This window comes from Tamandua tetradactyla, chromosome 7 (assembly GCF_023851605.1).
Source record: "Tamandua tetradactyla isolate mTamTet1 chromosome 7, mTamTet1.pri, whole genome shotgun sequence".
Classification (NCBI taxonomy): domain Eukaryota; kingdom Metazoa; phylum Chordata; class Mammalia; order Pilosa; family Myrmecophagidae; genus Tamandua; species Tamandua tetradactyla.
In genome coordinates, this window is record NC_135333.1 from 87,118,321 (window position 1) to 87,136,292 (window position 17,972).

The following is a 17,972-nucleotide window of genomic DNA, read 5'->3' on the forward strand; positions in this document are numbered from 1 at the left end:
GGTTTATTTCAGTCAGGATACTCTTTTGATTCAAACACATCCCAAGTCATGGTGTAAGTGCTTTTCAATATTTAAAGAATAACTAAAGACAGGGTTTAGTCAGCACAGATTTAAACCAATGTGAAAAGCAGTAGGTAGATAGCATTTATCCAGCTGCTGCAAAATGTGCCTTCGTTAGGAGAGGATCAAGATTTGTGGGGCTGAAACATATGATTTTGGCTGTCATCTTAAAGAAATAAAAATTATAACCTCTTCATATGGATAATTTCACAGAGAGAATTCTATGGACAGAATAGAATTTTACAGAGAAAATTCCAGAGAGGCATTTATGGAGACAATAGAAAGATAATTTAATCTTTTTCTGGCATGGTTGATATAAATTTGTTGTTTTGCTGTTGCTGTTTTTGATAGTGAAAATTTTGAAAGTGTCTTTTATCTTACAAGTTGTTTTTAGAAAAGTCATATGAAATTTTAGGACTTTCAAATTTGGGGAAACCTCTATCAAATTTCTTATTTGGAAGAAATCTTCCACAGAGTAGCCTTTAGCACAATACATTTCAAAACCAGTGTCTGTTGTACTACCTAGATATTTCTAATATCAGGTGCCATAGCACATGCTCAGAGCATGATGAACCTGAAACTTGGCATTGCACTGTCAGGTGAGTCTGCAGTAGGACTATTTCTAGAAGCCATCTCCAACCTGGGACAGCTTCTAATAAAAATAGATGAAAGTGCTGTTGGTGATACAAATACATCCTACTCAATGTAAACCAACTATTTACTCAGATCAACTTTCCTTTATATGATCTTCAGAGTGTTCATAGCATTCCAACACTACAGACACAAGGAAGGAGTGATGGAGGAAAAGCTAGAATAGAAACAAAGAGTGATAATAACCTATTTGCAAATTTGGCAAACATGATCACAGTGCCAGGCGTCAATCAGAGCCATAAAATGGGCTTAAGTTTCATTTACTTCAAGAAAACCTACTCTGGTCATCAAAGCTATTTTTATTTCTATGGCCTTAAGCTTCAGGTGGTTTCATTGGCCATCAAGTTATGCTCAGTAAATCTATTACAACAATCATTTTGCAACTTACATGGATATGGCTATACTTCAAAATGAATCTGCAGCATAAGGTACAAATACCTCTGAACACACCATCGGAGATGGAAGAAAGTTATCAAAACAGCGAGGACTGTTAAGCGGCAAAAAAACTTAACAATTATGAACAAAACAATTAGGAGAAAAGTAACTTTGTAGATTATGTTATTTAGAGATGCATTAATATTCTGGAAAGTGACTGTTTTTATATTGACATCAAAGTTGGCAGTATTGCAGAGCTTTACTGACAATCCACTTTTCATTCTGATATTTTTTTAAGCCAAGAGGAGTGATCCCATCACCTGCTGACTTAGCATATTGATTCTGGTTTCTGAAAATTGAGTGATGCTTTTCTACCTTACAGTTAGAACAGGGCTGTTTATATAAGCTCTCTAACATTGCACCTCCTCAAATGTATGAACTATAAAATGCAGCTTATCTCTTTTTGATTGTCCTACAGTGTGTCTGGGGTCATAAATCATCTTGACGCAACAATCGAGGAAACAGCTACATTAAACAGTAACGTGTCATTTTAAATACTATTCCTACAACTTTAAGTCCCAGAAACATAACATGGAAGTTGTTCCTATAAAAGCTTTAGAAATACATGCATTTGTAACTGCAGATTCAGAATGCTAAATAGAATTCTGATGTAGAGACACAGCAGAATTTGATCAAATGTACCCATCTGTTCACCTTCATGTAAATAATGCTCACACAACCCGTTCTGGGACCTCTTCTAGGACAGGCCCTGAGATTTTCATTACATCTGTCACTTCCCCTGTTTACAGCTGCCTCATCAGTAACTCATGGGGTTTTCTTCCTAAACACTCAAAACAGCATCCTGAGGAAATAGCATCAGGATAAAAAAAAAACAACTATTTTTATCCTTCCTCTTTTTCTACCTGATCACTGCCTCAGTAACTAATATTAATATCAAATGTGGATAACACTATTTGTGGAAACACTTCTAGAAACCCCTTTAGTTTCCCATTCTACTTCCTGAACTCAGAGGGGACATAAGCAAATGTAAACACCTCCAAGCAAGTGCTCACATTCTGAGAAGCAGAGTCCTTCTCACACTTTTCCACATCTCACATGTGGCACATAAAATGAAGTCATCAAAACACACAGTACCCAACAGATTTAAACAGTTCTATCCTATCCATGCCTCTAATAAAATCAGAGGGAAAAAACAGCACATACACTTTAACCCTTATCTGTGGATGGATTAGACTGTTTCAGTGACTACAATTTACCGAAGGAAACATCCTCCTAAAAATAAAGTGACACTCCAGCATGCAAAGTAGCTCTGACCTGACTGAGAGATGAGCAGGCAGAAATAAAGTTAGAAAAATCTAGTCTAGGAAAGCTGAATGATGCATTTCTGTTGGCTCTGCAATTAACCGATCACTGCATCTTCTGTGACTGTTTCTTTTCGAGAAAACACACCATTTCTGAGCATTGTGTCTATGGAGTTCCATAGACACAATGAATATGGGAAACAGCCATACTTTCTCCAGATTGCAGGACTTTACACTGGTAACAATAAATCTTCCCCAAAGGTTTAGCACAGATATATTTATTATGTTTAAGGCAAATATAATAAATCATATATAAGTGAAATTCAATAAGCATATTATATATAGAGAGAAACAGAAAGAGAGCAACACACACAAAAACACATAAATAAATATATTATAAATTATATATAGATGAAATTAAATAAATATATATTATATTTGTAGAGAGGTAGAAAGAGCAACATACACAAACAGATAAATAGATGCAAACAAAATTAAATAAATATTCTACGTATATATAAAGAGAGAGAGAGGAAGAGGGCAACACACACATATACAAACACACACATGTTGCTAATTAGACTATTCTTTTGGCAGCACGTTTTTTTTTTTCTTACTAATTACATTCTCTTCATTGCTGGAGGACCTTAGTACCCTCCTCTACAGCTAATTAACTTTTCCTTCAATATTCCCTCACTTAAGCACACTTATTACACTTACATATTCGAAGTCTTTGTGGCCACATAGAAAAGTAAGCAGAGGAACGATGTATGTACTAGCTATTTCACTCACCTCTTCCCCCACCAAAACACTTTGATCCTGAAATTTAAAACTGCATGCATTGTGTATAAAGCCTGGAGAAGTTTGAGGGGAGAATGTGTGAACATTAAATTCCTTGCTCTGCATCATTTGTACTCACCAAAGGATATTTTGTCTAGTGGAACTAATAGTATCTTTTACAGGGTACTTTTCATTTAGTGCATCTAGTATGCTGCCTTAAGTCTCTATGAATCAAGATCTCTGTATATAAAGCAGACTGATTTTGTTAGTGGACATTAAATAAAAGCCTCCTTTTACCCAATATACTATTTTGGAAGGTGTCTCATACTTGGAATTTAAGCCACTCATGAAAAGAACAAAGAAAAATTAAATCTGAGAAATAACAGCCTATAAAAAGCTGATGAATTTTCATAACCTCTTTCACTAGAAGACCAAACAAAAAGTTTATCTGAGACTCCATTCCAGGACATTTAGCTTCTGAATTAGCAGAAAAATTTCTTTATGAGCTGGTTTTATTTCTCTAAAACCTGATCATCTAAATTCACCTGCCTCACTACATATCTTTGCACAGGAAGTTGTTATTAGCGAACCCTGCAATATAATAGGAAAAGTTACTCTGTTGCTATATTATTGTGAGATATCCTCACTGTAAGTTAACGAAATCAATATTTAAGACTATTTTACACAAAAGCTACAATGCCTCTTCTGCTGTGCTCCTCTCCAAAGCTGTGAGTCCTTAGTCAAGACAGGAGAATTCAAAACAGACTAGCCGTGTTTCACAGCTCTCAGATCCCAGACAGGATCTTTTCATGCTTTGTTTCTCCCTTTACCTTTGATACAGCCCTGACAGTTTCAAGCATGACTTGGATATTTGAATTCAATACCAAACTCATGTATAAACAAGGAAACTAATTTTTGAACATTTGAGAAGCAAGATTTGTGGGGTTCTCCCTGCCATTTTTTTTTTTATAATTCCACTTTGGGATAGTAGCAACTACATAAAATGGCAGGGCAATAAAAGTAACATGAAATCACTGTCCCTTACAATCAACACGTTCTCTAGGGTTTTTTCCTACCTAAGGAATTTTCATTTCACAGTTATCTAGAAGGTAAATCTGTAATTATCTGATATTTTGATCTTACGAAAGAGTGGTTTCTTAAGAGTGAAAGAGTGAAAAATGCTAAAACTTTCTATTTTTTACCAAAATTTCTGCTTCCTGGATATCCATAAACCCTATAAACAGACACAGGCACAGACATACACACACATTAACATGATCCTACTGTTAATCCTTAGTCTACTCATCATTCCAACTGAATAATTCAGTTAATTATTCAGATAATTAACTGAATTTGTATATATATACACGTGTGTGTGTGTGCGTGCGTGTATAATAGTCACAGACATAAAGGCAGTTATGCAAAGTGGTTTAGAGTTCAAATTTAGAAAAGACTAAAACATAGTTTAGTTCTCTTATTCATCTGCTCTAGGTCCCTTCCCTGTAATTAAAGTTGTGGATCCAATCTATAATTCAGTCAAAATCTTGAAAGTGATTGATACACATTACCAGGTTGGCTTATCTAACATGATGTATGTAACAGAGGTCAGCACTCACGGTTTTTTAAATCTTAAGTCACTGGTTCTTTCTGTTCAAAAGAATCAGTGCCGAGCTCCATATTCAATAGCTTCCCATTCTCAAAAGGTTTTTTTCTTTCTTTCTAATAAAACAGATTGTTCTTTCCTTTCTCCACATGTCACAAGCTTAAAAAGGAACTCAACACTGTAGTGCATGTGTCCGGAAATGGAATTGCCTTACTTACCACAGGTTACCCACAGGCTGAATCAATCAACTAAAACAGGCAAATTCTCTACACTCTCCTTTAAATATTGCTAAAGCTACAGTACTGTATAAAAATAATGAACAGATCCTCCAAAGCAGGCAAATGACTCAACAATCCAAGAAGCATGATTTCCTTTTGAGACTGTCTTTTGTATTCTCACTGAAGTCCCAAAGCTCCAAGTCAAGTCAAACACTTCAGGAACTACTGCCCTGTGGAAAATGTAGCGTCTATGGGTCTGTCGCTGTGTGTGACTGCTTGGAACATTCTCCTAAAGAAACGAATTGCACAAGGGTATATTGGATCAGCTGTAGCTTCCCAGCCAGCAGTGTCTGCTTGGCAGGAGTAACAGCGTTTATTTTGAGAGTACCACAGAGGTACCCTTCAGCCTGCACCCACCCACATCACTTTCCTGATCCCTTTCCATTCCCCATTTATTACCTTCAAATTATAACTTCTATATAAATTTTGGCTGACAGAACTTTAATATATGTGCATGCTAACTATCACTGAAAAGTCATTAGCCACTACTCCCAAAATAAGCACTGTTTTTTTTTTTTTTTTTAAATAACAATGTCTCTTTCTTCAAATATTTCAGCACATTCTCACTCCCAAATAGTGGCAAGTTCAAGTTAAAGAAACTGAATTTTAAAAGACCTTGCAGAATATTATCAAACATCTGTTTCAATTCCAAGTCTATTTAAATGTGTTTGTATTCCTAATATTTAAAAAATAGTTTCAAGGCACTTTATTTCTATCAACATGAGGAACAGAGCTGCAAAGAAATAATATATTTGAATATTCTATAGCAGTATTATAGCAATAGTAATAACAGCACAAGTAGAGCAGTTTTATGTGTTATGCATTATTTCTAATATTTACATGTATTTTTTTCCACTTAAATCTCAGAACAATTCTATGAAGGAGGTACTTTAATTACCCACTTTCTCAAAGTCATAGACATAGTAAGGTGCAAAACCATTATTCCAATTCCGACTCAAATCTTAAGTTAGAATAAGCACCAAAAAGAAAACAGAGAAAAGAGCTGACTAGAAACAATTAATTTTATTTTTTAATTTTTAATTTAATTTTTAAGTGCTTAAGCAGCTGGGGGGAGAGGAGCTAATTATATAAATCCATACTTTTCAATATTTAGGACAACACATTTTTTTTTACATTTCTTTTTTAATTTTTTAAACTTTTTTTATCGTAAAATACAACATATATACAAAGAAAGCAATAAATTCCAAAGTACATTTTAACAAGTAGTTATAGAACAGAATTTCAAGTTTGATATGGGTTATAGTTCCATGATTTTTGTTTTTCTTATACCTGCTCCAAGATACTGGAGACCATTCGAAATATCAATATAATGATTCAGTAGTCATACTCATTAGTTAAATCCTATCTTCTCTGTTAATACTCCTCTTTCTCTTTTTATTTCTTTTTTGTGAAAAATAACATATGTACAAAAAAAGCAATAAATTTCAAAGCACATCGCCACAATCAGCTGCAGAACTGACCTCAGAGTTCGGTACGGGCCATAACTCCACAACCTCGGGTCTTCACATCTAGCCACTCTAAAGCACAGGTGACCAAAAGAAACATCAACATAATGATTCAGCAATCATACTCATTTGTTAGACTCGATCTTCTCTGCATAACTCCACCATCACCATTGATCTTTTCCCCACTTTTCAGGGATATCTGAACTTTTCATGTTGGAAGGGGCTGTCGATCACATGGAATAGAGGGACAGAACTAGTTGATGTTCTGGAAGGGCTGGCCCCTCTGCACTGCAGGACTTATCTGTCCCAAGGATCCATCTGGAGGTTACAGGTTTCTGGAAAGTTATCTTAGTGCATGAAACCTTTGTAGAATCTTATATAATGTCCCAGGAATTCTTTAGGATTGGCAGGAAACGTTTTGGTTGGGGGTTGGCAAGTTATGATAGGTAGCAATGTCTGACTGAAGCTTGCATAAGAGTGACCTCCAGAGTACCCTGTCGACGCTATTTGAACTTTCTCAGCCACTGATACCTTATTTGTTACACTTCTTTTCCCTCTTTTGGTCAGGATGGCATGTTGATCACATGGTGCCAGGGCTAGGTCATCCCTGGGAATCATCTCCCCTGCCGCCAGGGAGACTTTCATCCCTGGATGTCATGTCCCACATACAGGACACCATACATTTTATTAACAGGATTTGAAAAATATGGCAAAGAAGGGGGACTGAATTGTTATTTCACAATGAAAGTATATGTATTTGGGTCTCTGTGTACATGCAACAGCTATCAAAATTCAAGGATAATTCATAGTTATATATAATTGTGCTATATTATCTCTATTTTCAAAGTGAAATGATTTAATTCTGTGATGTTTATTACCCTAAACAAAGAGCTACCATATTAAATTTTATGTTTCCAGATGAGTCTTTATCCTCTTGCATTATCTCCAATATTCTTCCCATCACTTTTCCTGGAGTAAATCACATTTTGTACTATAGAGAAATTGAGTAGCCTTGACTCTCAATTCCTCTACAATATGAAAGTAATCTAAACATGCTTCATGTTCGAAGTTAAAATCTGACGTCAAATGTTGGAACAAGTGTAAAAAATCAGACTTGAGTCTGCAGATTGAAGATAAATACAAAGTATCTCTCGTTCTTTGTATCCTGTCAGGTAAGAATTTTTTTTCTTTTTCTTTTTCTTTTCTAACTGGGAGTGCTTATATCTGGGTACATTAAAAAGTTTTAGAGACTATAGCCTGTCCAGGCAGAAGTTCACATTTTACAAATCATTGACTACTGTTTAAAAGATTTAAAATCTTCTGAACAGCACCTTCAATCTCCAGAGAAAGAGACTATCTAAATTCCAAAAAAGAAAAAGAAAAACAAGAACAAATACTAGTCAGTTTACATAGCAGCACTTTTGATTTTCCTGATAACCTTTCTAACTGACTTATAGACATGAATTCATCTAATAAATTAATTCCAGTAAAAGAAAGCTGATTTATCCCTAGTGAATGCCATTATTTCCTACTCTGTCAACTAAAGGCTTCCACAGACCTGCATCAAACAAAGATTTTATTTTAGCGGCAATAAAATTATCTCCTCCAGTTTGATGCTCATCACCTTTGCCTACCTACCCTTGATGTTAAGACTCCTCATCGGGCTCATTACATGGTATTTAATTTTCCAGGACTAAACAGGGCATCACAACCCTTCATTTTCCCAGGACAAATTCAGAATTAAATAAAATTCTACAGGCATTGTCCTAAAGGAACAAAGAAAAGTACACACTTTTCCTTATGAAACTCAATGGGAAAAAAATGCTGGAATTTGGGGAATACCTGAGAACAAAGTAAAACACCACTATCTTCAATAATTTAAAACTCATTTTAAGCAAAACTTTTTTTCAAAAGCTACATTGCTATATCTTTAAAGGTTGGCACAATTCTGAAACTGAAATCCTGCCAGTGGCAACCTCTGGGTTCAGAAGAATAGAAAAAAACATGCAGAAACAAAAAACCTAAGGAAAGACCGAGGGAGACCCTATGTAAAAGAATTAAAGTATACTGAAATTCAAATCGATCTGCATTAACTATACACTTTAGCGAGTTACAGGAAGCCTTAAAAATGGTGTTAAATGCACCATCTGGAATCTTGTAAAATGAACTTTTACCTGATGGTTAGTGGCAATTTATTACTAAACACAAGAGAGATGTGTGAGCTATTTTGGACTCAAATAGGACATTATCCTTGCAATAAGACCAATATTCACTAAGCAACATATCCCCTAAGCAGTAAAACAGATCAGTGAAATTGTAAAGATCCTACAGCATAATGGATTTCAGTCTGTGAACCAAGAGAGTTCTGTTAATCTCCTCCTGAAACTTGTATCTTCCAGGAAGCAATCCAGTAACAAGTGTTCCAAACTATAATCTTTCTTCAACTTTCATACATTGCATCTTAAAAACAGTACATTGTCTATTCATATAGATCAAAATTCCTGTGTAACTAAAAGTCTATTCTTCACCATGATTTGCGAGAAGCCAGCTTTAGAATTCATTGCTAGAGGGTTCAGACATTCATTTTTACTTCTTTCTGCTATACCATCTTGTCTCTTTGCATATTTTATATATCATACTATGAGGTATGTTCATACATCATTTTGGCCAGTTTAGTCAAGTAAGCGCTGACCCAACTGTTAATGTGAGGACATTTTGTGAACTTAAATCATCAGTAAATTGATTGCGTCCATGGCTAATTTCATCTACAATCACCTGAGGAGATTGCCTTCAACAATGAGAAAAGTCTCATCCAGTCAGTTGAAAGCTTTAAAAGAAATGATTTCAGCAATCAGAAGAGAGAATTTCCATCTCTACTTCAGCCAGCCAGCTTCTCCTGGGGAATCCACTGATAACCTTTATTGGAGTCCCAGCTAGCAACCTGCCCTATGGAATTTGGACTTGTGCATCCCCACAGTCACATGAGACAATTTTTATAAAAAATCTCATAATATTTACAGATATTTCCTGTCAGTTCTATTTCCCTAGAGAATCCTAATACATATACCTTAACTGAAATTCAATCTGCAGTTATCTAGAATGTTGACCTATATCTTTCAAACGATCTTTGCATAGTTTCATAAAAAAGGTACTACTTTACCACTGCCACTGCGAAATCCTAGGAGTAACAAGAACTCCACCTGCTGTCACCATTCTGCCATGTGTAAAACTCAGGGGCAAGAACCCTGCAAACTATGCTTCCAACTGAATACATGAAATCACCATTGATCCTGACACTCTAATGCCAATATGAGTCATTGAAAAAAAAAAAATTCCACCAAAGAAGCTATTTAGTTCTCTCAGAATAAATAAAAGTTAAAAAAAAAGTTGCCCCAAATTCCATGTCTTAAGTAGAAGACATGGAATTGAAGGCACCAATCTCAGTGAACACACCTTAAAATAAACATGGCTATATCTTACCCATAGTTATTATATATATGTACATAAAACCATGAAAACTATGAATTATACACATTCCACTTCTCCATATTCAAGTAAAAAAGCAGGGACCAAACCTTTAACTTTGTAGAAAATTTCCAGTAACTCTAGAAAAATTAGCTGGTTAATAAAATATTGTTATAAAACAAAGCCAGAGAAGTATTCCTAATTCTCCAGTCCCTGATTATAGTATCTAACAATGTATAGTTTTGAACAAAAATATTATTTCTGCAATTATTCTTTTTCTGTTATTTTTGTAAATGAGTATGTCAAGTACTTGTATAGTCCTGGGTGGAGTTACGGAAAGATGCATTTTTCTGTCTCTGGCTGTAAGAAGTCAATAAGCCATGCAGATATCAGTGCTAAAACGACTGTGACAAAAGCTGATTTTATTCAATGCTGTTCTTAAGACAATAACATATCAGCTTGATCAGGTTTTGTAAAACCAGAAGGAAGATGAACTTTTGCTTCAAATTATATACATACACTTTTTCATATTAACATACATAAACACACATTCATAAGGTCTTTATAAAAATCTCAGTAGTGTTAACATATTAGCTATTTTTCTCTAAATCTTTCTTTGTTATTTCAGTCACAAAATAATATATTAAAAATACAACTAGATAGAAACTTACCATCATTTTGGCATGGTTCCACCCAGATTCAGGATAATTAAGAGATGTCATAAAATAGTCCCTAAAGGTGTTTCTATATTATATGTATACATTTTCATTCTGACCCCTCCAACATGCACGTGCACACACACACACACACGCGCGCGCGCGCTTCTGCACATATACATGCTCCATAGGTAGTTTCGATCAAAAGAAGATAACACCAAATAAAAACACATGTATGCTTTTCTGAATCATGAATATCTTGATTTCTTGGACCACTGAATCTATCTTCAAACACCCGGAGGGAATAGTTTTATGCAAGTACCTTCCACTATAATGTGTATAAAGGCACTTTATAAGTAAGCACTTGGAGAATGTTTTCAAAGAGCTTCAAGGTGTTGCTTCTTTTGCACAAAACATGGGAAGAACAGGCTCTAAAACACTGTAAATAGAAATACGGCATTTCAAACTTAAAAAAAAAAAAAAATCTAAGCATTACAAGGTCCTAGGCCTTAGGTGCAGTTAAGAGAATTCCCTCAGGGTAATCAGAAAAAAATCATTGTTAACCCCGTAAGAGTTTCAATGTGGCTGGATGTTTAAGTTGTAGCTCACAAGAAACAGTAGAGAAAAATGAACTGCCAAAATTTGTAATGCTGAAAACAGAGAGAGAATATATTTATTATTGCCCAGAATCAGTCTCCTAAAGTGAATGAATAACTAGGGACAAGGTTCAATGTGTCACAATAGGGCATATCAAAAGCCATTCTACAAGGACAGGTGAAGACAACAGCCCCCGGAGTGGGAAAATGACTTCATGGTATTTAAGGGGGGAAAACAACAACAGCAGCAATAACAACAACAAAACAATAATACTTATTTTCTAAAACCTGTGCACACTCCCAAATTTGCACCAAATCCAAAAACACACCAAGACTCATTATAAACCAGAGGGCCTAAAGGAAAAAGCATATATTATATAAGGGGCCATTTTTTTACCTAGAGTTATTAGAAAGAGGCTACCATAAAATATTGGCCACAAGAGAAAGACATGCTGAAGACAAGGAAGGGTATAAAACTCTTCATTCCCAGATAATTCTATAATCACATTTTGGGGGGGGGGGAGGGGGGGTGCATGGTGCGAGAAACAAACACATAAACTTTTAAATATCACAAAATAATGAAATCTACATGCATCCAATATAATGAAGAATTCCTGGCAATGTCTGATTTGATCTTACCCAAAAGTTAATAGAGCTTATGGGGAAAAAATAAGTTGGAAGTGGTCCTCACAGGAAGTTAAAAAGCACACATCTATTTGCATACAGTAGAATGTTGAATAAAACACATTCTGTGTGCATATACAGTCAATGAAATGTTATTTCAGCTATAAAAAGAAATGAAGTTCTGATACATACTAGAAACATGAAGGAAACCTGAAGATATCTTGCTCAGTGAAATAAGCCAGACACAAAAGGACAAATATTCTATGATCTCACTTATATAAAGTAACTAAAATATGCAAATTCATAGAGACAGAAAGTAGATTATGGTTACTAGGGGTGTGGATGAGGTTGGGGAATGGGTAATCAATGCTTAATTGGTGCAATTTCTTTTGGAGTTATGGAAAAGTTTTGGTAATGTGTGGTGATACTACTATAGCATGTAAATGCAATTAATGCCACTGAACTGTATCTTGAAAGTGATCCAATTGGGAACTTTATGTGGACTATATGTTACCACAATATTTTTTGTAAAACACACATAAACATACACACACACACACACACACCTGTCCTTGATATGAGTGAGAGTTTTCTTACTCACTGGTGGAAAGGAACTCCATTTATATTGTACAATGTCTTTAAAATATATATAGGAAGGTCATATAAGGAAGGTTAGTATTTATTTAAATACGGCAAACTTCACATGATGATGCTTAACTGAGTTATAAATATCAGAGTTTAGGTATTCCAGGCATAATTTTTATAATCTTATAAAGTTCAAAATTATTTTCTTAATGTTTGAATTAAGAGACTGTGATTCCAGCATGTCTCAGAAACATCCCTGGTAAGCAAAGAATAGCCCATCCTTTTTGCTATATTCTATTTGCTATAAGTAAGTCCCTAAATCCAACCTACTCTCAAGGGAAGGGATTACACACAGGCATAAATGCCAGGAGGCAGTGATCTTGAGAATGGGGACAATTTAGAGAGCTGCCTACATAATAGGTAAATTTAAAACTATGAAAATTCTATCAATTAACCTTTTTATTTAACCTTTGTAAAATATATTAATCATTCAATTGTATCAATGTTCCACTATGACATACTGTTAAGACTATTTAAGCAATTGAGCTCTAAGGTTCTTTCCAATTCTAATATACTAAGAATCTATGAGTCTATGGCATTTACCAGACAAAAATATGTATCAGAATTTAATTAATGTCTTAAGAAAGGCAAGAATAAGTTCGGTGGTTGAAAAGAGAGCATAACACATCATATAAGGAAGAGTCAAGGAAAGAGGTCTTGACAGGTGGATTTGGAGTAAAGAGAATTCCATGTGAAAGGAACAGCATCGACAAAGAAAGGTCGGCACAGAGGTAATAAATATAAGGTGGTGTTAAATAAATGGAAAATGGCCTTGGTCATAAACACAGGCTACCTGTGGTAAAGGAAAGCTGGAGAATAAAGTTGAAGAAGACTGGGCTAGACCAGGGAGGACCCTGAATTCCAAACCAAGGAGATTAAACTGAATTAAGCAAACAGGAGCCACAGAAAGTTTCTGAGTAAAGATGGAATATCTGTGAAGCTGTGATTTAGAAATACAAGTTTTGTAGTCATAAGATAAACTCAGTACTAGACTCCTAGAGGAAGAGTGAGCAGTTTGAGAGCCAAGTGGTCTGAAAGAGAGTTGGAACTGCTGGGATAGGAAAGAGAGGACATTCCATGGCTCTGGTATTTTGCAGACCTTTGTCTTTGGTCATGTTCTCTACCTAGTCCCTAATTTACCCCAAATCTCCCTCCTGACCCCATTTCTAATCTCTAATCAAATGATTAATAGGCACAGTAAACTTAGCATGTCTCCCAATTGACTCATCATCATCCTCTTCAGTCCACTCTCTTATATCTCTTCTCTTTGTTATCTGCAACACCATTGGCTCAGTGCCACAAGACAGGCACAGGGCAGTCTAGAGCTGCAGTTCCTCCATTCCCACATTCAATCATACCAGTCACCTTTCATTGTTGATTATTCCATTTCCAGTGTCCCTGGCCTACTTCAATTCCTCATGATGTCTTGCTACCATGTCAAAAAGATAACTGAAGACCCTCTACTACAATCAGTGCCTTGGTTCTGAAAAAAATCCTAGAAGAAATTTGACAGTCAAATCAAATGGAAGAGCCAGAAAGACCTAAAAATGACTGACATTAGATTTTCCACCAGGTTGGTAAAATAATAGCCTGAGAGTCAATAAGTGTATTATTATGACTAATGACATTATTATGTCAATTATGTCAACAGTTATGTTAAACAGTAGAAAATAAAGAAAGTGATATTTCTCAAACACATGAGACTGTGCATATGATGTTTATCCACAGTGTACATGGGGACCGCTTCCGTGATAGCCAAAAATCTTTTGAACATGCAGAATTATAACAAACAGAGATGCCACATCTTGGAACTGATGCAATATGTTTTGAGACAGTGATTGTGATTCTGTTGGACACTGGGAGTTCAGAAATGAGGGTCATGTATCACTTGTGAAATATCAGTGGCTTGTGATGAAAATGAGTTCTGCTTTAAATTCCCAAAGCAGATGAAGGGTGACTAGTAGGAAGAAGGCAGAGCGGAGGTAGCCTTGTTAGATTTGTCTGTGATTCCTAGGACAAAATGGAGCCACAAGGAAAGATATTTTTAAGATCCTGACCTCAGACACCAAATTTCTTAAAAAACAACAACAAAAACAGAATGTGGAAAAAAACAAAACATGGGACTCTTTCTGGAAAGGGACACATCCTGCCCAAGGAACTTGAGAATCAGAGAGTGTAGAGCTAAGCTGTTCAGAACAGGTTTTGGCAAGTATGACTTGAGTAACATATTATGCTTAAGGCATAGTCTGACTGAGCTCCACACACATCAAAAATTCTCCTGAAGCTGGAGTTTGTGGCCGGCAAGAGATAGGGAGGGCAGGAAAAGTTGATGATTGCTGCTCACCTCTGAGGAGCCAGGAGAACCAGGCACAGATTGGGTGATGCCTGCACCACCAGCTGACATCCCAGAGATACGAAAGACTGAGCACAGCAATTTAAAGTTTGTAGTAGTGCCCTCGGAATGCAGCAGCAAAGTGACCCCAAAAGAACAAAGGGACAATGCCCCTTAATCCAGGATTCTGCCACTGATCCATATAGAGACGGTGATTTGGAGAATAGATCTTACCTCATAAGAAGAGTAAAAAGAGAGAGTCCTGCCCACCTTCACAGAGGAAGATTTCTCAGACTTCCCTAAAATATAATGAAGTGTGATTAATCATTCCTCTTCTGCTTTGCTTGTGGAGAAAACAAATATTTATTGTACACATGAAAAGAACTGATGTTACTTATGAGGAGAATCCACAACCAGCAAGAAGGAAGCTAAAGAATGCTTAAAGGGGCAATGTTCAGGGGCTCAGAGTGGAGCATATTCTCTCCTCATGTTCAGGAAGCCAAAACCCAGGGAGGGGAAAGAAAGGGACAAAGCATCCTATTGGAGAAAGAACCTGGATAGGGAGATGGATAGGGGATAATAGCTACTCTTCCACTTTACCTCTTAATATGAATAAATGTCAGAAAGGTACCTAATTCTCACCCTTTAGGGATGAGAGACTCAGGGCAACACAGTAACTATAAGAAAGAAGAGAACACAGCTGGAGATACAGGTCAGCCTATGTTGCGGCCACCAAATTATACGATGTCTTCCATCTTCTTCCGAAGACCAATACTTGGTATCCACGATTCCAGGACAGATTAAAGATAGCAGCCATACACAAGAATTGTGTTCAGCTTCCTCATAGATTCCACTATGTTAAGAGCACTCCTAAGAAACAGCATGCTTAGAAATTCTTGGTCAGCAAGGACTTATCTTATAGATATAAACACCAGCTCTTCTGCTTAGCAGCAGGCTTGAAGAAGTGCATGTAATAGAGTTTGGGATGTTAATAAACATTTATTGAAAACTTATGATCAGTTCACCAAGTAATTGTTACATGTATTCAAAAAGCAATCAAAAGACTTTTATGTTTACCTTCAAAGACAAACAAGTACAGTCATACACTGTTCATGAGAAGATAATCTCCAAACAATTTATTTGAAATAGTTGTGCAATATCACGGTGTATTTACATGTTTGTATTGGCATGTGATGGTCTAGAAATCCACAGTAACTAAAATGAATAAATGAATGAACGAATAGCAATAAGTGGCAATTTTCTCTCTAACCCCAACACACATTGTCCCCCCAAACATCAATCTGAATTTCATCTCCTGTTTGTTCAGCTTCATTTTGCAAATATTTAGAGGGCCCTCAATAAGCCTGCAAGATGATGTCCTAAGCTCTTCTAGATTGAACAAATTTGCAAATATAAGTCTAGTATACAAGAACTTGTCACTCACAAATCACATTTCTGTTAAGTCCGGTGTCATGCTGAGTTTTAACTGCATACCATAAGTTAACAGTCTTTCCAGCTCTCACTAGAGTCGTGTATTCACTCGAAGTCCACACTTCACAAAAGAAGGGCAGAAAGGCAACACCTTGCTTATTTAGTTGATAGTTACATCAACAATATTAATGCTGGATTCCACTTCTGAGGGCTGTCCAGACGTTAGGCTGAGCACTTAAAAAATGTTTTTATGTTACCTCAATCCTTGCAACTGATTCCTCAAGATGGGTTCCATCATTCCCACTTCACATGAAAAAGCTGTAGTTTGAACAGACTGTCCAGGCATTGGTGAAGGACTCAACCTTATGTCTGTCTGACTCCAAAGCCCATATCTGCAACTCAGATGCTATGTCATTTCCCCACTAGTTACTATCTCCAAGACTCTCAATGTATGCTTCAAATATTTGCCTCAGTAAACGTCAATACTACAGATGTTAATAAAATATATATTGCATGACATAACTAACCTCTTACCTCTTTCTTGGTTTCAGTTGATCTTTTTTTCCAAGATTGCCATTTTTACAGTGTACAACCGTCCTGGAATAGGAAAATTCAACTTTCCTTTTAGGTACAAACTCTGTGCAAGAACTTTTATGCACATCAACTCATTTTATCCCAACCAGTTTCCTCTAGAGGAGAAATGATTTTGCTCTGAAGGAGATGAAGTGAAGAAACTGAAGTGTAGAAAGATTAAGGTATTAAACAAAAATAGCACAGTTCTTGAGGACACAGACCAGAGTTTCATTCATTTAAATGCTGCATGCATTTTTACATTTGTATAAACAGAAACTGTCTCAATAAATGTTAAGCAATAAATGGACCAAGTTGAAAAACTGGGATCTGGCAGGGACAGTGCTTTCTTGTCTACAATTGCATATCTAGATGCTCAATAAATGCTTGCTGAATGAAAGAAGGAGGAAAGGACTACAATCAGACATCAAATCTCACTCTTTTTCAAGTATACTACTACCAAACCATGAACACTACTAGTCTAATTCTCTATTACCTTGTATTCATAGCTTCTAGCCCAGTACTTGGCATACAGCAGCACTCAAAAAGTGCAAGCTAGAATGCTTACCTTCCACGCGGGAGACCCGGGTTTGATTCCTGGACAATGCACCTCCACCCCCCCACCCCCCCCAAAAAAGAGCAGGCTGACAATGGAATAGTTACGGAAAGAACAAATTAAAAAAAAATAAGTAAATAAATAAAAGATTCAACTGTCCAAAACAGCTACAGACTTGCAGTCAGTGGCAAAGAAAGCAAATGTAAATCGATGATTAGGTCAAAAATTACAATGATGCAGATAAAATCAAATGTACTGGAAATCAGAGAAGCTGAAATGTCTACAAATGAGTAATTAAGCATTGAGTGTAGACAGACATGGCCATGACAGACATCCATAAATACACGTATAGCATGACATAGTCAAACAGACACATATACGTATTATTAGATTCTTCAGGAATTCTAGCCCTTTACCATTTAATACCTTAAAAATAAAGGTCAGAACAGTGAATTGAGTCCACAATCAATGTGAAAAGCAATGCTGTTAAATACATAGAGAAACTGAATTTACACATTCTCCTCCCTTTTGGGCGTGATTTTTTTTTTTTTCAAACATAAAC

General features: G+C 36.0%; 1 protein-coding gene across 22 annotated transcripts in view; it reads right to left on the bottom strand.

Moving 5' to 3' along the window:
- The window catches only part of SOX5 (SRY-box transcription factor 5), a 1,211,684-nt gene that overhangs the window by 765,860 nt on the left and 427,852 nt on the right, over positions 1–17,972 (bottom strand). For 2 of the 22 annotated variants that reach the window (XM_077170310.1, XM_077170309.1), the window contains exon 1: positions 14,866–15,061. The exons of 19 other annotated variants lie outside the window; for them this stretch is intronic. The gene's annotated coding sequence lies outside the window, so the exon portion shown is untranslated. Of the gene's footprint in view, positions 1–14,865; positions 15,062–15,087; positions 15,417–17,972 lie in introns of those variants that run through there. One more of the 22 variants, XM_077170312.1, reaches the window with a different exon arrangement.